This window comes from Pteronotus mesoamericanus, unplaced genomic scaffold (genome assembly GCF_021234165.1).
Source record: "Pteronotus mesoamericanus isolate MK-2021 breed Mesoamerican mustached bat unplaced genomic scaffold, CSHL_Meso_final scaffold_533, whole genome shotgun sequence".
Lineage (NCBI taxonomy): Eukaryota > Metazoa > Chordata > Mammalia > Chiroptera > Mormoopidae > Pteronotus > Pteronotus mesoamericanus.
This window is the reverse complement of record NW_026555320.1, coordinates 3,506,758-3,534,373: the sequence shown is the minus strand read 5'-3', so window position 1 is coordinate 3,534,373 and position 27,616 is coordinate 3,506,758. Positions and strand designations below refer to the sequence as shown.

Genomic DNA, 27,616 nt, shown 5'->3' with positions numbered 1-27,616 from the left:
TCTACAAGTCCAAAGGACTTCTAAGTATTAGCGTGCAGATTTGCACACGGAGAGTACAGGTCCAAAGTCCAAGTTTATCAACCTCAGTGTACTACCTCTAGGTCACCCAAACAGTGACTATGAGAGAGGCTGGTGACTATAATATCACATTTTTATAAGTAAGGCAGCTGAAGCTTAACTTCCCTAAGGTTCCACAGCTATAATAGAAAGTAGCAGAGCCAGACCTCCAATCAGGGCTTTCAACGAAGTCCAGTGTTAACCAGCCAGCTCTAGAGGTTGAGTATGTGTGGCTCTAGGACCTGACTGCCTGAGTTAAAAGCCCCACTGTGCCGATACTGGCTTGCTGACATCAGGTAGGTACTAGAGTTCTGTTTGTTTCCCCATCTGTAAAATGAGAATGAGAACATTAATACCAACCATATAGGATTGCTGTGACGATTAAATGAGTTATTAGGTGTCACATACTTAGGAGAGGGCCTGGAACATCGAAAGCACTCAATAGGTGTAAGCTGTCATTTTTCATTCTGGACTAATGTTATCCAGCAGAAATACAATGTGAACCAGATAGTAATTTTAAGTTTTCTAGTAGCCATATTAAAAAAAAATAACAAACCACCCAAAACATTTAATTATTTTAAATATATTTTATTTAGCCAAATATATCCAAAACTATAATCAATTTTGTAATCAATTACCCGACTTATAATCAATATAAGAATTGTGAATGAAGAATTGTATATTTGTGAATGAAAAATATATTTATATACTTTTGGTAGTAAGTCTCCCAAACATGGCATATGTTCTACACTAACAACACACACCAACTTGGACCAGCCACGTCATTCGCGGCGCGTGGTCTAGCTGCTCCGGAAAGGCCCCCCAGCTGGCCCGCGCCGTAGACCCCACCCCGCGCCCCGCCCAGGTTACATCACAGAGCCCACAGGCCCGGCCAGCGCGGGTACCCGGCCCCGGCCGCGTGCGCCTGGCCCCCGCCCCTCGCCTGCTCCCCGCTCCAAGCACCTAAGTTCTACGAGGGAGCGACGGTATCACACAACAGCGGGGCGGCGGGCCTGCCCGCCGGGCCTCCGCGTTAACTGGCGGAGAAAAGAACTGTAATTCCCGCAGGCGTACCTCGCCCCCAACGGCCCTCCGCTCGCGCCGCTACCTCTGCAAGGTCGAGGCGGTGGGGCCGGCGCCCATTGGCCCGCCGCGGCCTTCCGCCCGCCCCCTCGTCGTGCTTATTGGCCGGATCCGCGGCGCCTGCAGGATAGGCGGTGGCGGCGCTCCTCCTACGCACCGGCCCTGAAGAGGGCAACGAGGAAGCGGCCGCCTCCCTGTGCCCCGCCCCTCGGGTTCGCTCTCTGGCTCCCGGCTCCTCCCGGCTCCTCCCGGCCCTTCTCCAGGCTCCCTCCGGCTCCGGCTTCGGCGCGGTGGCGGCGGGTAGGTGCAGCGGCTGGCAGAGCCTGATTGTAGGGGCGGGCTCTCCACTGTCACGGGGGCTGCCCGAACCTCGCCCGGCGGTCGCCCGGGACTCCGCAGGGCCCACTTGGAGCGGGGAAGGGCGGTGGCCGCCGGCCTGCTGGACGCGGGGATGACCGGGCGAGGGGCCTGTGGGCGTAATCTTCCGAGCTTTCTAGGCGCGACGTGGGGGCCCGCGGGGCGGGGCGGGCTGAGAGGTCGGTCTTCGGGTGTCTGGAGCGGTAGGGCCGATAGGCATGCCTCAGGCTCGGGATGGGGCTGAGCCCGGGGAGCAAGGGTCCGCTGCCGTCCGGGGCCCTGGGCGGGGCTCGGGGACGCTGGGGAACGCAGAGGTCGTTCTTTGAGGATTTTTGGGGCCAGTTGAGGTGGGGCTGAAGCGAGCCTTGGAAAGGGCGTCTAGTCAGGTTTTATTTGGGGGAGGGGGGGTTAGTAGGGTGGGCTGGAGAACCGGGCCCCGGCCGGGGCTGTCTTCTCCCGGCGTGCGTGGGCCCCGGCACTGTTTGGGGGGACTGAGCAAGTGTCTGGCTGAGCGAGTGCGGAGGGGACGCAGTAAGGTTGGGATGGGAGGATGGGGACAGGGACAAGGAGGGCAGTTGGAAGCGTTACCCAGAACCGAGATTGTGACTTAGCACATGGACCAGCTTCTCCGCGGTTGTTGCCTGAGCGCTTCTTTAGTGAAATTACCCCGTGGGGGAATGTTGGGGTTTTGCTTGCATCCAAGAACGTGCAGATTAAGCGCATTTGGGAGGAGGCAGTGAGTGATTACTCTAAGGTTTGTGTTTTAGGAGCCAGACCCAGGGTGAAACGTGCTTCTCGGGAAGACTAGTGTTACCCAGCTTTCTCCTGGAAAGCCCCTTTTCTCCTCCTTTCCCTCCTCTGGTTCAGTTACAGCGTTGCTCCCCAGGGCCTCTCGATTCCCTCTCCCTGGCTGCATAGCATTGCAGTGTTTCTTGCTGTGTGTGTGTGTGTGTGTGTGTGTGTGTGTGTGTGTGTGTCTCCCGCCCATTTCCCTGCTGCTGAGCTTTTGGCAACTGCCTCTGCTCTTTCCCAGGGATGGTTGTGGCATTGCATCAGGGGATATTTGTGCTTGTAATTTGCTCACTCAGCCCAGGAAGAGGGAGAATAGCATGCTGCCGAGATGGGAGGGGGGTGCCGTCTGCCGGGCTGGGGAGGCAGAGAAAAGGGTGTGGTGAGGGAATACAGCTGCTCTAGGCCTATAGGGTAACACTGCCCAGTCATCAGCTGAAAGAGATTGAAAGAGCAGCCGCGGCAGCAGCTATTTTTATAAATCAGCCCTGAATCCAAGCTGAGCACATGGATTTAGGGTGAACAGTTGTCATGCTCTCACGGTTACAGGCGGGGTGTTTGGTAGACAACATTAAGAGTTGCTAAGCAAGAGACTCTCCATATGTACAGTACAGCAGGTACTTTACTTGCAACTTTTTAGCTTTGCTCTTTCCAGCTTTGTAAGGTGTCTTTTACATGGGTGTCCTTGGATAGTCCATACTCCTTTTCAAGAGAAATGTTACGCTCCTCCTTTCAAATTTAGCTTCAAAATAATAAAGCCATCTCTTTTTGAGCAGTCGCCATCTTCCAGGCACTAGTTGTCTGTGTTTATTTACAGATGAGAAAATTGAGACTGGCAGGAATAAGAGGTCACACATACTTAAATGGCAGAAGGGGCATCCAGATCAATGTCTCTCTCACCCCCTACACAGTAGTTTAGAAACTCAAAATTTTTGGTTTACACAGGAGTGATTCAAGCGCTTGAGAATTTATTCATGCAGAGTAAACTCACTGGAGACTGATAAACCAGATACCAATTTTATTTATGATGAAAGTATGAAGTGCCATGTACGCAACTGGAACTAATTATCTACTGGCCAGGACACCGCCTTTGTTTTTGGGCAGCCTAATCAGTAATAAGAAGGCAGTTGATTATAGAATTGGAATGAAGGGCACTGGATGTTCTTAGGGGCTATTTTAATCAAGTTGCAGAAGCCTAGTGAGCCTCCCTTCATTGTATAAACATTTAACAATGTTTCACAGTGTGGGGAGGGAGGGCTTTTAATACGCTTTCCCCCTGTCTCAGTTGTGTTTTTTAAGCCATCACTTCGTGTTTGTCATCCAGCATATATGTACCTGTGTTAAAATTTCCAACCTTACAAGTAAGTTATATTTCATATTAAAAAGTCACTTTTCCATTGTTTGCTGACATCGAAGGAGTTTCTTGTCTTGGTAGCTCATCTTTATTTTTATTTTTATTTTTTTTGAGGGTATGACTGCTTTTATTACTTGCATAGGAAGGCTTTCAGGGGAGAGTTGGACAGGTTTCTCAAGCTTGTCCAAAGTGGCTTGAGACCAGTGGAGGACACTTGTTTACAGGTTTTCATTCTGGATACAGGATGAGGTGGGTTAGCAGGCTTTTATTTAGGTTATAGGATGAGGTGAGAGTGAGTGCTCCCATGTATGTGAAGGGGCTTGTGTGGTTTGAACCTCCCACCAATATCAAGATAGGTCACTTCGCTTTTTTTTTTTTTTAAACAAACATTTATTTATTTTTAGAGAGAGGGGAAGGGAGGGAGAAAGAGAGGGAGAAAAACATCGATGTGGGAGAGAAACGAATCTGGAGATTGATTGCCTCTCACATACCTCCAAACCAGGGACCTGGCCCGCAACCTAGGCGTGTGCCTTGCCTGGGAGTCCGCTGGTCCACTCCGAGGTGCGCAGGGCGGTGCCCAGCCCACTGCACCACACCAGTCAGGGCTGCTGGGATTCTGTATAGATTAAAAAAGTTAATCTCACAATAAAACCCATCTTACTAGTTTCTACATATTTAAATATCATTTAAAATTTATAATGTTTACTTGTTCTTTCTAATGTTTCCAGGAAAATGCAGTTTTAAAAAAATCTTTTATTTTGAAATAATTTGAGATTTGCAGAAGAGTTATAAGGATAGTGCAAAATTTCCCTATACCCTTCATTTAGCTTCCCTTAATGTTACTATCTTACATAACCATTATATAGTTGTCAAAGTTAGGAAATTAACATTAGTTTGCTCTTATTAAATAGAATGCAGATTTTCCTCTGATTTTTCTGTATTTTTCCACACTGATACCTGTTTTCTATTACAGGAAGGATCTAGCCCAGGTTACCACATTACATTCAGATGTTATGTTTCACTTAGTTTCCTCCAAAATGTGACAGTTTCTTGGTTTCTTCTTGCCTTTTTTGACACCTTTAAAGAACAGTGTCAGTTATTTGTAGAATGTTCCTGAATTAGGGTTTTCTGATGTTTTCTTATGATTAGCCTGAGGTTGTGTATTTTAAGGAAAAAAACCATAGAGATGTTGCCCTTTGTGACACATCGTAGCTCATATCGGGATACCTGATACCAATATGATTTATACTGATAATAACTTTGTTAACATGACTTAATAAAGTAATGTCTGCCTGGTTTCACCAAAGTGTCTATTTTTTTTGTTTCCTTAATTGTTAGAAGCTAGAAATGAGTCACCAAGTCAAGCCCACACGCCAGGGGAAGGGACTTTAACTCAGCTTCCTGAAGGGGCAAGTATTCGGGATTTGTGAGCATATGTTAAAATCGCCTGTAGTGGTTAATAAATGTTTTGGGGGCGATTCTGGGGGGCCACACAGAGATCTGACTTTTCCTGTAAGTGCCATCCTCTGACTTTAGTATTCATCAGGGACACTTGTCTGCAGCAGCAATGATTAACTAGTGGTGGTTTTCTAGTTCCCTCTTTCCTTCTACATTTATCATTTGGAATTCTTCTCTGTGGAGGATTTGTACCTCTCCGCCAATATTTATTCAGCCATTTGTATCAGTATGGATTCCTGAGTTTTTTTCCTTCGGGTTGTAATCCATTACTATAGTTTGTTGCTCATATTCTTCCAGCTGTAGCCATTTTGCATCTATGTTCTTTTCACACGTCCTTTTTTTTGAGTGGTGGGGAGCACTTTTACTTCCTGGTATTGCAAGGTGCTCCAGTCTCATCTTGCATTTTTCCTACCCCAGCCCTAGAATCAGCCATTTCTCCAAGGAACTCTGGTTTCTTTTACTGGAGAAAAAAATTTAGAAACCGTATCTGGTTTCTGAATGAACTGGGTGTAGCTCTTGCTGCTGGGGCATCACCACTTCTGGCCCTCTTAGGGGACAGAGCTAGGAAATGCATGCTGTGTATCGGCCCAGGTATGCACACATACCGCCTCTGTTTATTTCTGTGTATAAATATGAACAGGTGCTCATACTGGTCTCTCCGTCTCTAACCCGGCACCGCAGAGCTCCTTCTAGCACTCCCTTCCTTGCTTACTTGTAACTTCTTTTTCTGATGGTGAGAGACATGGCTCTTGTTATTTATTTTTATTCACTTCACTGTTCAGCCCTAGTACATGAGTAAAGTAGGATAATGCAGTTTTGTTATGTAAATTTCCAAAGCATTTTGTAGTTGCTAACTAATTTAAATTTTACTCCTGTAATATTGGTATTTTTAATTGGTGCTTTTCAGCTCAAGTGGAGAAGTGAAGTCATTTGCTCTTGGCTAGACGGGAAGTGACTGTAGCTGGAATTCACCTGTTCTTACCTATGCTCAGTCCCAAGCAAAACAGTCTCTTCGTATCAAGTAGTCTGACTCACACGTCAGTCTTTGTCCCTTGATAGGATTGCTCCTTTTAATAAAGAAGCTGCTGGTTTTAGGCTTTTTTTTTTTTTTTTAAACTTTGTTAGTGTTATGAGCAAGAATAATTCCATTTCTGGACTTCTCGTAGAATCATGAAATCTGAAGAGGTTCTAGAGATAATCTAGTGCAGTTTTGCACACAGTGTAAGTGATGCCTCTAGCCAGCCCTCTGTGCAAGTGTTCCCCCAGATAGGGACTTCACAGCTGGTGGCTATCAATTTCAGGTTTGCAAATTTGTCATTTTAGAAAGAATTCCCTGATAATGATCTCGAACCTGCCTCCCTGCAGATTTTATTCACTGGTTCTAATTTTGCCATCTACAGTATTTTCCCATAGCTCCAATCTCCACTTGACACTTAATCGGTGACAGTTATTCTGTCCCACTGAAGTTTTTCCTTTTCCAGACTAAACAGTTCTTTTCTTGCAGCCACCTCTCATGAAATATTCTCTCTAGCTCTGGTTGGTGTGGCGCCGTTGGTTGGAGCATCATCCCATAACCAAAAGGTTGTGGGTTCAATTCCCCACCAGGGCGCGTGCCTGTGTTGCGTGTTTGGTCCCTGGTCTGGGTGCCTGTGATTCCTTGGTCCTGCATTCAGGAGGCAACCAGCCGGTGCTTCTCTCTCACATCAGTGTTTCTCTCTCTTCCTCAAACTTTCTCTAAAAGGAATGAAAAAATGTCTTCGGGTGAGGATTAAAAAAAGAATAGAAGAAATGTTCTCTCTAAATCTTTTACTGTGTTGGGTATCATACTGTAGATATGCTACAGATTATCGGATGTGGTCTGATTCAGATACTGTATTAGGCCCTGGTAGTGAAGTGATTAAGGAATTCAAAAAGATCCCCGCCCTCGGTGAGCTCACCACTTAGTTTCTATCAATGCTGCTTTAAAATAAAATAGGTTCTTTTTTCTTTCAATATCCACTATTCCATATTAGTTTATACTTGTCCTAGTCTAAGCTCTTTCTTTTTAGAACTGATATTAACTCAAGTTTTTGTCTGGTTGTTTGTCTTTTTTATTTCTGTTTTTTGGCTGGCTTTCTGAACCTGTGTGGTTGACTTTTTTATACTCCTATTTTCTTGCTGTCCTTTCTTCCAAAGGGGACTTTGGGAATCCTGATTCTGTTACCATGAACCTTTGTTAGCCTTCCCACTTTTCTAATTCTTTCTACATTTTTACTTGATTGGGCTAATAAAATACTCTCCTAGAGAGTGCCAAAATAAGATCTTGGTAGTATGCAATGAGAGACAAAACTTTATGCTTTATTTTTTCGTTACCTCTGACGTGTATTAGATCTTGGTTTTGATTTTCTGCTCTAGCTTCTGTGGAAAATTGTAATTAAAATATTTTACATCTTACAACTCTGAAGACACAGCTAGTTCTTTCTAATGGTAGTTACTGATTATTGATTGAAGTGAGGATTCTTTATTATGACCAAAGATAGGTTCTGACTTATAAATTATTCACATGTAAAATAGTGCTTTTATCTCAGTATCCCCCACCCCCATATGTTGAGAGTGTTGTGGAAACATTTAAAGGTTTTAGAGAAGACATATACTCTAAAGAAGGAAAAATAGAAAAATTGGGCAGATTAGGGATGGATGGTGAGTGGGAGTGGAGAGTAGAGATTCTTTAGGAAGAGGTTGCTTCAGAAAGAGGCAGAGTAGACAATTCAAAGTTCCCTTTTAATTAGATAATATTAAGATGGTTTCTCAAAGGATGGATTCTCAATGTAGTAGGTTGGCCATTCCATAGACGGTGGTGAATAATATGTGTAGATTCTGGGGTCTCTGAAAATTTTAATATTTGTTGTGAAGAATTCCGTGCCATCAGCCACCACAGTAACTGTGGTGTCTAGGCCAGATTAGGGACTTCTGAAAGTAGCCCCAGGCTGCATGGTTACCATATTTTGCCTTGCATAATACATACTTTTTTGCCCAAATATTTCAGGGAAAAATAAGGATGCACATTATATATGGGTATAATGATTACATACCATGGATATAATAATCCCGTGTACAATGTGCACAGAAACTTGGGTGCCCATTATACATGGCAAAATACAGTATGTGGTTGAGGAAATCATGAGCCATTACACCTTTTCTACTGAGCTTTCAGCACTAGTGGAGAAGTATAGGGGTATGAGAGGTACCTGTGTTAGTTGGTCTGTCCTGTTAAGCTCTAAGGTGGGATCTCGTGGTGTCCATACATAACTTTGCCTGCTCATAGGGCAACGTTTTAGTGTTACTTGAGGTTCCTTTTTCCCAAATTGCCCACAGTTGCATTGTACTAATGAGTTTGATTTCATAATCATTTTTATGTCCATCATTCTTTTTGTTTTTTAAAATCCTCACCTGAGGAGATACGTTTATTGAATTTGTTATTTTTTAGAGCAAGAGGAAGGTAGGTGGTAGGGGAGAGAAAGAGGTTGCAAGAGGAAGGTGGGTGGCGGGGGAGAAAATGTATCTCTGGGAGATATATTTTCTGTTTTAACAGCTGGGCATATTCCTTTAGTGTTTTTCTTCTATGTGTATACATTTTTTCTGAGATATTCCTGCTCATAATTTTCTCTATTGCTTTTTAAACATTTTTTTAAAAAAATTATTTATTTTTAGAGATGGGGGAAGGGAGGGAGGAAGAGAGGGAAAGAAACACTGATGTGTGAGGTGCACATCGATAGACTGCTTCCCGCATGCCCCTAGCTGGGCGCCTGGCCCACGGCCCACGCATGTGCCCTGCCTGGGGATCAGACTGATGACCTTTTTGTTCGCAGGTCAGCACTCAAATCATTGAGCCACACCAGCCAGTGCCTGTTTTTTTTAAAACTTAAGAGAGCGTAATTTCTTGTTTTTAAAAGCTATTTGTGCGGACAATCTTTAATGGCTGCATGACATTACAGTATATGACAGGGCTTGATTTAGCTGTTCCTTGTTGTTGCATAGAGACATTTAAAAAATTTGGCTGTTATTTTTATTCATAAGGCTCTATTTATAGTTCAGATTTTTATTTTATAGTCTCTCTTTTCTAAATAACAAATATATTGATATACAATTTGCATTCCCTAAAATTCACCCTATCAGTGGTTTTCAGTGTACTTGAAAAGTTGTTCCATCATCATTGCTATTTAATTTTTGGATATTTCATCATCCCAAAAGAAACATCATACCCATTAGCAGGCATTTTCCCACCTGCTTTCCTGCAGCCCCGTGGCAACTGCTAAAATACTTTCTGTCTCTATCGATTTGCCTATTCTGGACATATAATACAAATTGAACTATACAGTCGGTGACCTCTTGTGTCTTCCATCTTTCACTTAACATGGTGTCTTCAAGGTTCATGTTGTAGCATGTGTCAGTACTTCATTCCTTTTTATTGGCAAGTAATATTTCTTTGTATGGATATACTACCTCTGGTTTATTCATAACTTGGTGGACACTTGAGTTGTTTCTGTTTCTTAGCTATTATGAATAATAAGTCTGTGAATATTTGTGTACAAGTTTTGTGTGGATGTATGTTTTCATATCTCTTGGTTATATACTTAGGAGTAGAAATCCTGGGTCCTATAGTAATTCTGTGTTTGGTTCTTGAGAAACTACCAGACTCAAAGTGTTTCCCAAAGTGGCTGCACGATTCGACTTTTCCCCAATAATATATGATAGGTTCTTTTTTTTTTAAATCCTCACCCAAGGATATATTTATTGATTTTTAGAGAGAGTGGAAGTGGGGGGTTGGGAGGTAGAGAGAAAGAGAAAAAGAGAAACATGGATGTGAGAGAGAAACATTGTTGGTTTCATCTTGTATGTTCCCCGACTCGGACTTAAACACGCAACCTAGATGTGTGCCCTGACTGGGAATCAAACCCATAACCTTTTGGTGTAAGTAATGATGCTCCATCCAACTGAGACACCCAGCCAGGGCTTATGATAGAGTCTTAAGTGTGTATGTTAGTACTTAGTCAGAAAATGGTAAATTTAAGGCTTTTGATACCTTTTGCAAAATTGCTTTCTGGAAGATTGTACATTCTTAGCAAACTCCATCTCATCATACCCTTTTTAGCAGTGAGAATTATCATTTAAAAATTGATCATTAAAAATTGCTAATTTAATAGGTTAAAAATGGAAAAATCTCGGTTTTAATCACATCTGATTTTCTTGAGACAGTCCCATTGGCATTGCCTAGTCACATACCTCATAATCAAAGGTGAGATTGGATCCCTAAGGGTGAGCTGCTCTGACCCAGCCTGTTGTCTGGCCCCGAGTCGCTGTCTGTATACCTCGGGTGGGGGATACTTTGAGGGTGAAAGTCAGCAGGCTACCCAGGAAGCTGTTTTCAGCAAGCCAGGATGAGGATAACAGTAATCATAGGGACAAAAGAAATGTTGGAAAGATATTTTGAACAATTTTATATGCTTAGCGCAGCTGAGGCTTGTTGAGATGCTTCAGGGACAAACCGGCCAGCTTAGCTCATCACGGGACAGGAGGGCCTTCCAGCACTGAGCTGGTCTGAGAGTCAGAGGTGGGCTTCCAGAATGAACAAACTGCAGTTTCCTGTGGCAGAAAACGGTAGTGTGGCAGTAGCACCGGGCCAGGTGTCAAAAGACCAGGGTTCAGGTGCCAACTCTATCACATAGTTCCTATGAGGACTGGGGCAAAGCAGTGAATCTGTTTGTTTACGACACCAGAACACCGGTAATATCTCCCAGACTTGTGAGAGTTAAGACAAACGTGACCGGGGTAGGTACCCTTTAAAATGCTGATAAGATATTGCCTACTGATCCAAATCAAAGAATAATTTTGGTGTACATGGAATTAGTGTTTTCAATGGAAACTGCATTGCCTCTAGGTTTCACAGGACTGTGTATATAATAAGTTGGCTATGAAACATGAAATCCATGGATTCAGGAAACCATTTGAGGTTCAGAATAATTGTCTTCTTTGAGGTCACTTGCCAAATTTGTGGCTGAGTCAGGACTTGAACTTTAATCTCTAGCATTCTTTTTACCGTGTTGAATTTAATGCCACAGATATTTATACATCATCTAGGTACATAGGATTGTGACAAGTGCTGCAGGTTATTTTTAAAAAGTAAGTTGTAAAATCTTCAGAAATGACACGTACTAATAGTGTCATGATATAGAATATAAATGCTATGGGAATTGTAATTATAGTGTGATATGGACTGTAAATGCTTTATAGATTGTGCAGAGGTCTGAATGACTAATTGGATTGAAATGAATGTTTTATGTAGTTTAAGGGTGCTTTGTTGAATTGATGTATAACCAAGAATTCAGGTTCTTTTAATTAATTTTTATTTAGTAGAGCTGGATAGGTATCTTTTAAACATGCTTTAAAACAGTTTTTTGAATGCTTCTTTGCTGATTTCGGTACAGTGAGAAGCATAAAGATTATAGATTCTTAGGGTTTAAAATATAAGGATCCTTAGAGTGGAACACACTTTATATCTTACTTAAGATGTCAAGTATTGTGTTTGGTTTTAAGAGCCATATTTTCAGAGACATGGATAATCTAGAGCCTGTCAAGAAGAAAACCATCAGGCTTGTGATGAAGGTAGAAATGCTGATTCTGTTATTCAGTCTAATTCAATAGTATTTATTGAATGTCTCGTATAGTCTAGGTTTTGGTTAGGTGCTAAAGGGCTATGTAACTCGTAGTCCTGCCTTAAGAAATCCAAATGTTTAGAATACGTTCATTTATTATATAATTTTTACATTCTTTTTTAAAAAATAAAATTAAACTTCTGACTTTGAGATAACTATAGATCCACATGCAGTTATAGGAAAACAACACAGAGAGATCCCCAGTGCCCTTTACCTAGTTTCTCCTGTGGTAATATTTTGCAAAACAATATTACAGCTGGGGTATCGATATGAAACATTTAACAGTAAATGGTACAGCCACTCTGGAAAACAGTTCAGCAGCTTGCCTCAGAGTGCAGTTGCTGGGTCATATGGTAGTTGTATGTTTAGTTTTTAAAGAAATGCCATTTATATTGACAAAATAAGATGAAGCATCGTTTCCACAGTGGTCTTCAGTGACATTGTGGTCTCCTTGTTTTATTAGGCTGCTGGCATGAAAGCCTTGGCTCCTTTCCTTGGCCTTCCCTGATTATGCCCTGGAGGGGATGTTGGTGCCCCTCCGGAGGTGGAAGAATTCAGTTCCCCGCTTGGCCTTTGCCGGGCTGGTGGTGTTGGGCCACAGTGTTTTCTGTGGTGTTCAGCTGGAGCAGAGTGATTATTGTCTAAAAGGTTTCTGTCTTGCCAGGCTGCCTCTTTCCTGGTTCTTTGGCTAAATACAGAGAACAGGATTTTGTTGGGTTTTTTCCCTTGTCTGCACTCTTAGGTTGCCAGCCTTGCCACCGCCAATTTTTAGATAGATAGGACAAAAAAGAGAGCTCAGGGAACTCATCACTACAGTTCTCCCCGGTCCCCGAAGTCCTAGGCTTTCTGCCTTCATCTCCCACCTTTCAGATTCTGATGTTTGTTTTATATAGATAATGCCCAGGGTTTTTATTTGTACCTCGTGAAGGGAATAGGGACAAGTAGGTCTTCTTCATCTTCCTAGAAGCAGAGAGTTTTTATATAGTTGTTTTTAAAATGACATTTAATTTTCTATTTATAAAAATATTGGTTTAATATAGAAAATCTGGAAAATACAAAAAGTACAAAAGAATAACAACACTTTGATATGTATTCTTTTAGCTATTTTTCATAAATTTGTATGTGTTTCAGAATTGTTTATATTGTTTAAGAACTTTCCACTTCACTATATTGTAATCATTATTCTTTGTCAATAAATACATACAATACCTTTTTAATTTTATTTTTTTGTGGTATCTGCTAAATTGTACTGTATACCTTCTGGAGATCATTGGTATGTGTTACTCCCCTAGTTTAAGTGCCTGAAAGATAGTTCCTGTACAAATAAAGGCTCCACTGTTTCCCACGAATCTCAGTGTTTAGAGATTGCTTTTTCATTAAAGGGATCTGAAGTAATCTAGATTTAGCCATTAGTTTCAGAAACTCTTGATATTTGGGTAGGTATTTAGATTTTAAATTTAAAAAATAAATGTATCCATATGGTTTTACAAATGCTAGTTTGATTAAAATTTTTGTTCATATTTGGTGTACTATTGACGGACAGTCATTATAGTTTTCAGAAGAAAATCAGAGGTAATGATGGCTTTCTTGTTTTTCCTTGGAGGAAATTGGAGCTACTAGCAGTGTTTGCTTCAGTGAACCCTAGCATTAGTTTTCTGCTGGAATTTGCAAACCATAAGCTGGGAAGACTGAAATCCTTTGCCACAGGACAGGTTTTTCTGATTGCTCTATAATATACTTCTAAATGTGCAGATTTATTAGGAAGTTTAGATTTCATACACTGGGTGTTTTTAAAAATATATTTTGTTTATTTTTAGAGGTGGGGGAGGAAGAGAGAAGGAGAGGGAGAGACATGTTGATGTGAGAAACATCGCTAGATTGCCTCTCTTAGGCTGATGGAACCCGCCCCCCAGGGATGTGCTCTGACCTGGAATTGAACTGGCGACCTTTGGCTTTGCGGAAGGATGCCCAACTAATTGAGCTGCAGTATTAGTGATCCGGATTCACCTAACAGGTCTTGTTAAAAATTAATACTCAACATTTTCCACTTTGTGGATCCTCTTCCTTCGTATGATGGGACTTGCTGCAGTGTAAGTCAAATCAGCGCTCGTCCAGTAGTCCCCCCTTTGCTGCGATTTTGCGTTCCGTGGTTTCAGATCCCCGTGGTTATCCACGGCTCAAAAATTTTAAAATGGAAAATTCGACCTCACTTTATCTCATCATGTAGGTATTGTAGCATCTCACATCATCATAAGAAGGGTGAGTACAGTATAAGATATTGAGAGAGACCACATTTACATGGTTTTTTTACAATATATTAAGCGATAAATAGTACTATAAAAATAAAGTTTAGAAAAATGGAAAAAATTACCAGCTTACTAGTTTTCGTATTCTCCTACAAGCAGTTCACCATCGGGAGTGCCCAGCGAGCTCTGTCTCTCCTCGCAGCCTCCGGAGCCTGTGCTTTGGGAGGGCTGTCGCTGTTTGGCAGTGGGGCCCAGATGTCTCAGACCAGCTTCATTGATCACCTGCAGAGCCTTTTAAAATAGATTTGGCTTTTTGCCTTTGATTTCTAACTCATTAGATCTGAGTTGAATCCAGAATCTGAATGTAAAAAAATAGCTTTATTGAAGTATAATTCACATACTGTACAGTTCATCCACTTAAAGTGTATATTTCAGTGGTTTTTAGTATTTTCACAGTCATGCATTTCCTACTACAATAAATTTTAGAATATTTTTACTAGACCCCCCAAAACCCTTCCTCCTGTAGCTGTCTATCACCCCCTTAGTCCCTTTATGTTACCCCCATTGTCCTCCTGCCCCCGCCCCGCCCCCCAGCCAGCCCGTTGCCAATGCAGTGACTTATTGAAGTGAACTTTCCAGTTAGATCCACTTTTGGAAATCTTCACAAAAGTTAGTTCCTAAAAAAAAGAACAGAGCTCACTGAATAATAAAAAACTTCGCACACCTTAAAGTCATAATTTTGTACTTGCAGTTTTGTACTTTCTTTACTTGCATTTAAATTTTCAACATTTTATGGAATGTGTGCACACAAAGACTTTTTCTTGTATCCTCGGTATTTAATTATATCAGATGGCTTTTAAAATTTGTTTTTTCTTACCCACTGTGTTTTATCCTGGATCAAATTGATAGGGAGACACAGAGTAACTTGGATTCCTGAGATGGATAACACGTAAGTTAAACCTGTTACTGAGTGAATCCACTTACTTAATGCAGTGAGCGGGGTTCTGATCCGCGCCGGTTCCACGTTCGCGGAGGGTATACGACTGGCCAGGCCTGTGGAAGTGCAGCCCCCCAGCCCGCTGTCTTCGTCTCCTCTGAGACTGTCTTCCAGAAACGACCGCCATGCCATTGGTCTTAGGTCCCTTCCCTTTCCCCCATTGCCCAGTTGCCTATTTCTCAGTGTTCCAGTAGGAGTGACTGTAGAATTTCTTGTGCTTGCTTATTGTATTAAATAAATTGTAATCTGTGTGTACGTGGACTTTGCATAAAAGGAATTCATATTTAGGAAGTGATTATTATATCCCCAATATAATTTTTCCCTATGACTTGTCATCATTTTGTATAGCAAATATGAGAGGCTGCAGTTTAGAATCTTGCCCTGCACGTTTGCTGAAGTGTGTGGGTTTTGCCGCTAAGCTCCCCATGTGGCTGTGATACCGAGTCCTTGCTTTGTGGTACTTCTGCCTCTGTACTTTATTCTGTGGGGGGAAAAACATGTTTATTTCTCTTTTCTAATGTTTTTCGTCTGAACTCCTGTGCCTTCAGAAGCCAGATGTTATTGTAGAATTAAGTTTAATATAAGAACGTTTCGATGTTTTTTTTTTTTCCATGCAGGAGCTTTATGACATACTTTTGGCTGATCTTGAGACAGGCTTTTACTGGGCATTTTATATACTATTTCATTCAGTCCTTATCATCTTTTCTATGTAGATATTTTCCTTATCTGCAGGGTGGGGCAAAAGTAGATTTATAGTTTTTCATATGGAAAATAATACAATAATTAATAAAAACAGGAATAAACTGTGTTTTCATGTACTCACAACTGTAAACCTACTTCTGCCACGTCCTGTATAAAGTTGGGGGTGATAGAGGTCAGAGAAGATAAGGGCCCGAAGTTTGCAGAGCCAATCAAAAGATTCAAATCTAGATCTGACTATAAAGTGTATGTTCTTTGCACAGTTCCATGAAGCCTGGCCTGGCCATTTCTTTCAGGACTTTTACTTGGTTTTTAAATACTACATGTTGCCCCAATGCATCATGGCACTTGAACTCCATGTGGTTAGGAGGCACAGCACCCAAAGCAAATGTGTGACATTGGAATGTAGAGAGGGTGATGGCTGGGTCCATGATCTTGTGGCTTTCCTCTGCTGCTGTAACGGGAGAGTGTCGGTGCCTCACGATCAGGTTACAGCTGCAGGAGCAGCTCTATTTTAGTTTTAGTTTTAGAGTTAATATTGTCCGCCATTTTCTTTGTTCTTGTCTTTTTCTTTTCTCTTTCATCCTTTTCTTTTAGCTTTTGTACTTTCCTTTTCCTCTATGTTTTTAAGAGACGGGGAAACCAGAGATACATTGTTCAAGAACCAGCATTTTTTTCCAAATACCTAATATTTATGTAGATGATGCTTAGGCTTCACCAGGAGTTCCCTTTGTTATCAAGTTCCAGAGAGACCACCATTCCAAGTGAGATTTTATCTTGAAAGTGAATGCAGTGAATGAAAATGGCACTGAGAAAACAACAATATGAACAGACATTGAAATACTGTTTCCAAAGAATCAGGGTTATGTGTTATGTATTGTCATTGTGTCTGTTTATAGTAAGTTCAGTTTTCTTTTTAAAGTTAAGCTTAATTCTTCCTTTTTAGACTAATATATATGTTTCCTCAATCGTAAAATTCATTTGATCTTTTAAAAAGGTAGCTGCCTTCTATTCGTTATAAGATAAATAAGTTGGGCCAGGCCACCTCTCCACATGCGTTCCTTCCTCACCCTGCTTGTCTTCAGGACCCTGCCCTGGGCCACCATGGCCCCCTCCCACTGACTTTATTCTGCCCTCCCTAACAGCTGTAGGCTGAATTTTGGCAAGGGGACAGAGGTCAGATTTGATTTGTAGGAGGAGAATTCGGTGACCGAATGGAGAGCTGGGTGAGGGACTGTGTCAGAGAGCTCTGCTAGGCTGAGGCAGCGTCCAGGTGAGGGGGAGGGTTTGAACCAAGACACATGAGGATCGGTAAGGAAGACCAAGCCCTGTCCAGTCATGTGGGGGACATGGTTAATCGCAGAGGTTATCACTGCTGAACACTTACTATGTGCTGGATGTAATAACTACTCTTTGCGGATTTAACAGTCATTTAACTCTCGTAACAACTCCGTGATTACAGGTTTTAGCATTTTTATTTTACAGATGAGGAAGCTGTGTCATGGAGAGATTATGTAATTTGCCCAAGTTGGACAAATTTGGCCAGCTGGGCAGAGGAGAAGCCAGGCTGGGCAGTCGGGCAGCCTGATTCTCGAACCTGTACTCATGGCCATTACGCTAGTTTGAGGGTTTATTTTTCTAATCATCCGACTGCCCTGTAGTGTGTATCACTCGATGGTCACCAGTCGTCTGCATCAAGGTCCCGCATACGCCGTCTGGTTAGAGTGCCCTGAAAGAGTTTTCTAAAGTTGCCAAGATTTTGTGACTTGAGCCCTGGCCAGGTGGCTCGGTTGCGTGTTCGATCCTGGTCAGGGACAGTGTATGGGAGACAACTAATTGATGTTTCTCTCTCTCCTCCTTCCTCTGCCTCTAAAATCAATAAACGTATTCTTGGGTGAGGATTAAAAAAGAATATTCTGTGATTTGATTATTGAGGGAGTCCTTGCTGTGCGTGGTTGTGATATGCATAAATTTCCTTTACCATGATTTAGTTACATGACACTGTCCCCTAATAACACATTTCCAGATTTACACAGTATATTAGCTGTGACTAGTCCTTGCATATTTTGAATTTCCTCTTCTGTTCCACTGATACACTTATCCTAGTACCACTTCGTTGTGATTACAGTAGCTTGTAGTATGTCCTAAAATTGAGAAGTGTGACACTTCCAATTGTGTCTTCTAATTTCAGTATTATTTTGGCTATTCTGGCTGCTTTGAATTTCCTTATTTTAGAGTTAGCTTGTCAATTTTTGCAAAGAAGCCAGCTGGGATTTTGATAGGATTGCACTGAATCTGTAGATGAGTTTGGGGTGTATTAACATTTTAACAATATTAGGTCTTCCCACCTGTGAAAATGGGGTGTCTTTCCGTTTAGATCTTTCCTTTCACCAGTGTTTTGTATTTTCCAGAGTATAAATTTTGCATTTCTTTTGTTAAATTTTATTTCTAAGTATTCTTTTTGATACTGTCATAAGTGAAGTTGTTTTCTTAATTTCATTTTTTGATTGTTCATTGCAATACTTGCAATATGGTACTTTATTCTTTCTCCTCTATTTGGTGCTTTTTTAATATTGACTTTGTTGAATTTAAAGCTTACAGGAATCAAGGATCTTGTTACTGGCTTGTAATTATAAGAAATGGAGGCTTGTATTGTAGGGTGCTCTTACAAAAGCTTTATTTCATCATTGGCTTTCAAGCATTTGTGGTCAGACTTCGAGCTGTTAGCGATGGCTTTTTAGGCCGCTTGTACTTAAGTGTTCCAAACTGGTGACTGTATATGACACTTTTATGGTCAGTGTCACTGGTTTTCAAACGTCCTTTCATTAATATCATTTTTTTGTTTTCTTGGTGTGAAGAGCTAGAAGAACCATAGTTGAGAAGAACAGTTAGATTTTTGTGGTTTACCAAGTTGCATTAGAGGAAGACTATAAAAGTATTGTTGAGCCAGCTTTCAGATTAAAAATCAAGTTATTAGCAAGGCAGGAACCTCTTTTTTTATTTTCCAATAGTTGTTTTTTTTTTTTAATCCTCACCCGAGGATATGTTTTTTAAATTGATTTTAGAGAGGAAGGGGTGAGGGCAGAGAGAGAGAGAGAGAGAGAGAGAGAGAGAGAGAGAGACAAATACCAGTGTGCCAGAGAGAAACATTGATTGGTCGTGAACCGCAACCTGGGCATGTGCCCTGACTCAGAATCAAACCCGCAGCCTCTTGGTGTACGGGAAGACGCTCCCACCAGCCTAGCCGCCAGCCAGGGCAAGGCAGGACCCTCTTGCAGATACTTTAGTTAACCTGTAGTTTAGTATAAGAAGTATTGAAGCTCTGACTTTTGAGATTAAATCTTAAATCGGGCAGGCATGTTTCTGGTAAGTATCTGCATCAGAACCAGTTGGACTGTGTTGAAATGTGGATTCCTGGGCCTCTACCCAGACATGAAACCAGATTCCGGGAATAGAACTCTGTAGTGTATTTTAAACCATCTTTCCAGGGGATTTCTACACTGAAATGTGAAAACAGTTATTAATTTTGTACATCCTTCTCTTAAGAGATGATTTTTACCAGAATTGAAAATTTCAAATTGTAAGTCACAGACAGCCCCTTAAAAAAATAAAGGGAACAGAACCTATCAATACATTTTACATAGGAAGGATTAGTATTGATTCATCAAATTTCTATTTCATTTATATATGTGTGTGTGTGTGGGTGTAAGTAAATGTGTGTGAATATGGGTCATTATATAAAATTAATATTCCCCCATGGGCTTTGATCAAAAGAGAAAAATTGAAGAATTCAAGTACAAAAATGAGGGACATGTTTTACTTTACATTATTTTGTATCTGCCACGTTCCTGGGACCGGGATGAGTGCCGGTGAACACCCAGAGATCATGGAAAATCCTTGTCCTTGAGCTCATGGTTTGTAAAGGGTAATAGGCACGTAAACTAGCAGTTCGTCAGTGGTGGACTAGCAGCTCTGCAACGCATGAGGCTTCACGGAGACGGAGATAGTTGAGGTGGGTCTTGAAAAGGTGGACTAGAAAAATGGCGTTTTAGTTACTGAGCGAGGAAGAATTATTTTAGGATTGAAGAGGAAGAAGGAACAAATTATTTTTGATTCAGGTTACTGATGTACTTATCCACTCGTATTCATGTTACAGCAATGAGGATATGAAAGGAGGTTCTAAGCTTCGGTAACAGCTTCTCCTCTTCTTGGGACACTCTTTCCTTTGATCAGAACTCTGTGTACTGGAGTTTGTTTCCTTTACAGATTATATTCTGTGATTGTGTTACTGTCCTCACTGAATGTATTGGAACCTGTTTGGAGTCCAAGACAGCGTGGGAAGGTCAGCTGAGATCTGGGGAAAGCTTAATCCATTTCAGAGAGTTAAACTCTATTTTTGTCTGCAGAAACTGTAGGCTCTAGGCCAGTATTGTTTTTTAAATTTTTATTTATTGATTTTTAGGGAGAGAGAGGAAGGGAGAAGTGCGGGGGAGGGAGCGGAGAGAGAGGTAGAGAGAGATAGAGAGAGAGAGAAAACAGAGAACAAATGTTCTTTTATAATGTTCATAAATGTTTCACTTACTTATGAATTCATCGGTCTATCCTTCTGTGCCCTGACCTGCGATCGAGCCTGTAGCCTTGGCGGTATGGGACAACACTCTAACCAGCTGAGCGCCTGGCCAGGGCCATAGGCCAGTGTTGTAGCTCTAGTCTTTATCTATCTGTCGGTTGGCTTGGTAATCATCTTTTTATTTTCTTTTACTTTAGGATAACATTCACTTTCAGTATGTCGGAGAGCTGGTCCCTAAACCAGAAGAGATTGTTAGCTTTATGCCTTATCTTTGCTGTAGGTCCTTGTACAATCTACATTAGGCACCTGAGCCAGTTGATTTTCACATGCATTCTGACACACACACAAAATTAGGATGATTCACTCTAAACAGTCGTCTTGATCTGTTTTGTATTTTTTGAGTGTTTTAGAGCAGAGACGATTCACTGACCCCCGAAGCAGAAGGACCTGCTTGGACAAGGGTCTGGAATGCCTACTCGATGTCCAAGGGTATGGCCATGGCTCCATACTCAACAGTATGCCGGACAGAGAAGGCGCATCCATGAGCTTTGAGTACCCAGATGTATAATATATGATGCATAACAACTTTTTTAAAAAATTAAAAAAAATAGGAGTAGTATACAGTTAATAGATGATGAATGCTAATGGGTGACAGTTTTATTTCTTCACTAGACATTGAAAGAGATTACTGTTGGGGGTGCGGTCAGTCGTGGCGTCGGTGAGGGGAGCTGACTCTTTACCAGCCTTCAGGGTCTAGGTTGTGATCTTTAACTTGGGGTAATGACTTTTCAAATGAGACTGACTTCGCGTGATTACAGTGCTACCTTTTTCTGTTGCTTCCTCCCCCCTCCAACTCAGCCCGCCTTGATTTCTTCTAAATGGAAAGGATGATAGGTGAGCATGGATTTAGAGCCAGGGAATATAGTTTGGGGCTATTTCATCTAAACTTTAGGAGAGCTAGACAAAGTATCTCTTCTTCCGTGCAGAGAACTCAATTTTTAAGTGACTAGATTGCTTATGCTTCCCAAATCCTTGGAAAATTGTGCAGTAATACTAAGATTTTGCTTTTTAAAACCCCCCCTTTTCCCTACATCTTTTTTTGTACTAACCCTTCCCCATCTGGAACATCTTAGAGAGCAAGAGAAGCCCTTACAGTTGCCTGTATGGTAGCCTGTTTCCACCGCCTTCTGCCCCTCAGTGTTGATGTCTTTTAACCTGGGGCTGGGAGTTGGGCTGTGGGGTTGCAGGCGGAGGCGGTGGGAGAGAGCGTTTATACTGCTTCTGCCTTCTCAGTGTCTTTAGTGACCTTTGAGCTCTGCCTCAGCTTGCTGTCCAAGTCACAAGTCATTTAACCTAAGTGCCTTGGTGTCCTCATTTGAAATGGGGATAATAATATACCTGCCCACTAGAATTGTTCAACATATTAATGAAATTAACATGTGTAAAGTGATGAGTATCTAGAATATAAGCATTCTATCAATGCTGAGATGCTGCTAGAGAGAAATCCTTGTTTTTTCATACAAATTAGAACCAGCGTAGGTTGAATATTGGGACTAGAATTTGAAGTTTAAAGTTTTACAACTAAAACATTGTTACAGTGATTTTTTTTTTACTGGCATTAAATAATTCTGAAAGTCTTTCTTTTTGTTCACTTGTAGTGAGATAACAAAGAAAGGGGAAAATTCTGTAGAGTAAGTGATTTTTAGAAATGGTCAATATGTGACCTGATTTTGTTCTCTATGATTTCTTTTTTCCTTTTTATTGCCTGAATAGTAAAAACAGATCTGGTTTCCTAGGTTATCACAGCTTGTAACAAAAAGCTTTTTGATAAAGTTTGCTGTTGGATCAGTAGGATGAGATCATTCCTTCCTAAGTAGTTTGTAATGTCTCAAGTATTTGTTGAAACAAAAGCCTGCTGGGTCGGCCAACCACACAATAAGCCTGACTCTGTGGTTATGTTTAGGGCAGGAGTGTGAGTTTTCTGTGTGATAGAATACCACTGATAAGTAGAAGAAGGTGAAAGGTACTTGGCACGATACCTGTGCACTCTGGCTGGCCACGTGTAGACAGAGATTAGAATGATACAGGGGCTCAGGACACACTTAGGGTTGCAACCTGGGCCTAGGCCTTAGTTGAGATGTAATGAATTAATTGAAAACAGAATAGCTTTTGTACATTTGGATTAGTGCAGCTCTAAAAATATAAAAGACATTTTGAAATTGGAGAGAGGTAGATGCCATGGAATTGTATACTTTAAAATGTTTGTTCTGTAGATTTTACCTCAGTAAAAATATCATTTAGGACAACTGGGAGAGGAATTGATATACTTACTTTTCTGTTTGTACCAAATTAAATTGTACATTTAGAAACTTTAACCAAGGCTTCAGCTTCACATCATGGATATTGACTAGTGGCACAATGCAAGAATTGAGAATTAAATAGGAGACAAAAATCTGTGTTAGGTAGGCATGGCATTTAAAAAAAAGATAGCTGTTTGGTGCTATTTCTGATAGGTGGATATGGTTGGACTTATCTTGTTGACCCCGAGGAAACTAAAGCATTCTAACCTAGTATAGGAAATGGTCAAAGCTATAATACCCCTTATCTGTTACTTGCTTCCTGCTTTGGAATGTAGGGCTGAGAGGAAGTCCTGGTTCTAGTTGAGACTCAAGGATGCCCTTGAACAAGTATCTTTGTTAATCCCCTTGGCCTTATTCTCACTTATAAAAAAGGGAGGTTGTATTCAAGTGCCCTTTTTAAAGTCCTGTGATTCATTTGGAAATATTAGCTACACATTGCTAGTTGTTTTGTTTCTCTGAACGTGAATAAGGCCTTATTAGAGTTGGTTGCTGTTGTTTGTGAATCAACAAAGTTGTTTTTCCAAAGTACCAGTGGTAGACCTTCCGATTTAAAGCTGTAGTGGAGAACCGGTTTTCAGTGATTAGAGACTTGGAAGTACTCTTATATAGAATTTCCTCCAGGCTTACTAAGTCTCTTCAGTGAGTTGTACAACAGATTGTGTGAGTGCGGTTTTAGGTCTTGGATCAGATTAAAGTTGGAAGTAAATACTGGTTGTTATTCGATTGTTCAAGGCGGGTATCATATACTACCCTTTTCTTGAGGTTGTTTTCTACATACCTGTCCTAGGGAACATAGGGGATGTATTGTGAACAGTTGATGTTTTCCCCTGTGTTTAAGAAAACGCAGTGTGTGGCTCAGTGGATTGAGTGCCGGCCTGCGAACCAAAGGGTCACCAGTTTGATTCCCAGTCAGGGCACATGCCTGGGTTGCAGGCCAGGTCCCCAGTAGGGGGCATGTGAGGTGACCACACATTCGTGTTTCTTTCCCTTTCTCCCTCCCTTCCCCTCTCTATAAATAAATAAAAAAATAAATAAAATAAAAGTGAAAAAATTCTATAAGGCTCAAGTTCATGATTTTTGATGTTTAAACAATGAAAAACACTGATTACTGCCATAGACCACTTTAGAAGTGCACATTCTGACCATGTTCAGAAATAAAGATAATTTATAATTATCTCATATGTTTTTACATAAATATGCTCATATAAGGTTTTTTCTATCTAAATATTTTTAAAATTAATTTAAAACATTTTAGAAAGTAGATTGAGATTTACAGAAGAGTTGCGAGGATGGTACAGAATTCCCATACACTCTACATCCAGTTTCTCCTATTGTTAACATCTTACATTAATATGGTATATTTATTACAATTAATGAACCAGTGTTGATACATTACTAACTGAAGTTGATACTTTCTTTGAATTTCCTTTTTCTGTTCTAGGGTCTCATCCAGGTTATCACGCTACATTTAGTTGTCGTGCTTAGGCTTCCCTCGGCTGTCAGAGTTTCTCAGACTTGATTTTTGATGACCTTATTTTTGGATGATGTGGACAGCTTTGAGGAATACTGCGCTGACATTTCATAGAATGTCCTCCAAGTGGGGTTTGGCCGATCTTTTCCTTATGGTTAGACTGGGGTTACAGTTTTTGAGAGGAAGATTACAGAGGTCAAATGCCATTCTCATCCTGGGTCCATACTGTCAACATGGCTTATCAATGTTATTGTTAATCTTGATCAGTGGGTTTAGGTCGTGTTTGTCAGGGTCCTTTTTGTCTTCCTTTCCATTATTATACTCTCTAGAAGGAGGTCACTGTGTGCGGCTCACACTTAAGGAATGAGGGTTCCTGTTCCACTTCCTAGAAGGTGGGAATCTATATTAAGTCTTTGGAATTCTTCATGGTAGATACATTTGTGCTCCCTCACTAATTTATGTATTTATATCAGTATGGATTGGTTACGCCCCAGTATTGTATTTTGTTGCTTACATAGTTCCAGCTTTGGTCATTTGAAGCTTTTTCAGTTGATTCCTTTGTTCTTTTGACATGCCTGATTAATTTTTAAAAATCATTTCCTAGCTTTCTGACATCATAAGATGCTTCAGGCTCTGCTTGTATATTTGCTGCCCCAGTCTTAGAACTAGTTATTTCTCAAAGTAGTCCTGATTCCTTTGTCAGAGAATGGTATTATAAACCACCCCTTACTGGAGTGTCCCCTAAGATTTTAATTAGACTTTATCTGTTTGAAAGGAGTGGAAGTGGCCATATTTAAGGGAAAAATAAGGTTTGTTTCAAGTTTAGACTTCTTTCTACCATTCTCCTTTTTTCTGCCTACCTCTTTTTATTGGAGTTTCATTGCAATATAGTAGTGCTAAATCTTAAAATATGTAAAGTGGCATTGCACTGATGGTCTGTAACGATAATATACAGGATTTAAAAAAAATTCTATTGTTCAAATACATTTGTATACTATACAGGATTTTAAATCATTGAGATTACTGCTTTAGGAAATATGAGTATGCAGTCTTGCTTTTTCCTTAAAGCAGAGGTGTCAGAACAGAGCTTTTCATGTCCTTGACTTAAAATTCTTGAAAAAGGAGGTAGTGGTTATTGCTTCCTAGGAAAGTAAGGCTTTTTGGATGTGTGAATCAAGTTCTGATTATGGTCTAAAGGAATTACCACCGGTTTGATAGTAGGTGGGTTTTGTTTTTTTCTTTGTGCTCTTTCTCCATCTTTCCTGTCTGTTGACTTTGTGATTTAGTTAAACCCAGCCACTAAAACCCAGGCACAATTCTACTGCCATAAGAACTCTTAGAATTGATGGCTTAAATAGCTCCAGTGCAGGAGTATCTACGGACTCTCACAGCATCCTTGCAGTCACAGTGAGTGAGGGAAGCCGGCTTGGGTAAGATTGCGTTGCAAATACTGTCTTGAGTGGGAGTCTACAGAAGGCAGTCACTTCTCAGCTCCAGTGTATTATACTGAGTGGGAACACATGCTAGTTGTGTACTTTTTTTTTCTTTTTTGAAAGAAGCTGTCAGTCTGTATTTCCGTGCAAAAATTCCTGATTTTGAGATGATGGCGCAGTTTTTCCAAAACACTGTATAGGCCACTGCTCTGGGGACCCTGTTTGACGTTGGAGCTCTACTTTATGACTGAACAAGAGCTTCTCTTGTACATTGGGCCAGTACTTGCCCTGGGAAGGGAACTTTGGGCTGGGCGGCAGTTGGAAGATATTGATTCTAATTTCAGCCTTGCCACTAATTAGCTGCGTTCCTTTGGGCAAGGGGAAGCTTCTTTGGATCTCACTTTACTAGCTGTAAAATGTGAGAAGAAACCAGATAATTTAAGGTGCCTCTTTACTCTTTATTATTTTGTCTTTTTATGCACATATTTTTTCCTTTTTATTAAATTTATTGGGGTTAATTGGTTAATAAGATACATTTCAAGTGTACAATTATGTAAATACATCATCTTCACATTGCATTGTGTGCTCATCCAAGTTGACTCCTTCTGTCATATATTTGACCCCTTTATCCTCTTTAACCTCCCTCCGCCCCCTTCCCCTCTGATAATCACCATACTTTTGTCTGTGAGTTTCGTTTGCTGCTGCTTTCTGTTTTATATCCCGGATGTGTGTGAAGTAATTTGCACACATCCTGCGAAGGATTTTTGTCCTTTTCTGTTTGACTTATTTTGCTTAGATATTTTTATGCATGTGTTTCACTTGAGCTGTGAAACAGTGACCATTCATGACTCAGGGCAGCAGGAAGTTTTACCAGTCTAAGCACCTTAGGCACAGAGGGAACTGTTTGCTTTCTCCAAATGTGGCTGCACGTGGGCTGCAGAGGACTCTTGCCTGCTCGCTCTCCTGAACTCGTGGCCTGCTTGCTGCTTCCAGTCAGTATTTGGCAGATGTACGCATATTAATTGGTGATGCATGTTCCATTTCTGTTTCTTTAAGTAACTGGTAAATTGATTCTAATGTGAAAAAAGCTGTATTGATGGATATATTGTTAGGTGGGATTTGGGGGCATAGTTGTGATGAGTGGACATAGTAAAGCTGACAGTGGACGGTATTTTCTTAGTTATGGAAAATATATTATTCCTTTTAAAACAGAGCCATCTATATATTTATTTAAGAAAGAAGGGAAAGGAGGGAGAAAGAGAGGGAGAGAAACATCAGTGTACACAAGAAACAGATCAGTTGCCTCTTGCATGCCCCCAACTGGGGACCTGGCCTGCAACCCAGCCATGTGCCCTGACTGGGAATTGAACCAGCGACCTTTAGGTATGCAGGTCGGCACGCAATCCACTGAACCACACCAGCCAGGGCAGAATATATTATTTGTGTAGTTTGATTTGTTTCATTGTTTTTAGTTTAAGCCAATCAGTTTGTAGCAGTTGTATGAAGGAGTAATGATATTAGGTGTTCACTGCTAAAAATCAGCTGCCAAAGATCACAGGATGACTTTTATGGATTACTCTAACTGCAAATCTGAAATCTGAAAAACTACATTTTAGAAGTTAGTCTACAGAGATTATATACAATTATACAAAGTTTTACCTACTGTATTAGTCTGTTTTGAAATACAAAGTTTCTAATAATGTCAGCCATATTTTACGGATACAAGTGCGAATGTGAGAACCAGTGGCAGTCATAGTATTTGCGATGGATGTTGGTGCGATTTTCACAAGCACTGTTGTAGAAATTTAAGGTCCCTCATGGTACATGGGAAACTATCTTGCTGTCCTTACGTGGTCTTTAACAAAAGAAGTTGGTTCTTCTATTAACTAGTGTAATTTTTAGAAACTTTTTTTTATCAGTTGCTGTATTTGTAAAATGGGGATGTTACACATATAAGATCCTTGTATCAGTTGGGAATTAATATTAACTGCTTTAACATAATCTAGCATTTCAATGGCTTGACACAATTAAGGTTTATTTCTTGCTTCCT

The 27,616-nt window shown here is 40.9% G+C and overlaps 1 protein-coding gene across 19 annotated transcripts in view; it reads left to right on the top strand.

Annotated features, from left to right (window-relative positions):
- Window positions 1–1,324: 1,324 nt before the first annotated feature.
- MAP4 (microtubule associated protein 4) overlaps window positions 1,325–27,616 on the top strand; it is a 131,596-nt gene continuing 105,304 nt past the window's right edge. For 15 of the 19 annotated variants that reach the window (XM_054594656.1, XM_054594655.1, XM_054594671.1 and 12 more), the window contains exon 1: window positions 1,325–1,440. The gene's annotated coding sequence lies outside the window, so the exon portion shown is untranslated. The remainder of the gene's footprint in view (window positions 1,441–27,616) is intronic. The other 4 variants (XM_054594668.1, XM_054594666.1, XM_054594665.1 and 1 more) reach the window with 1 other exon arrangement.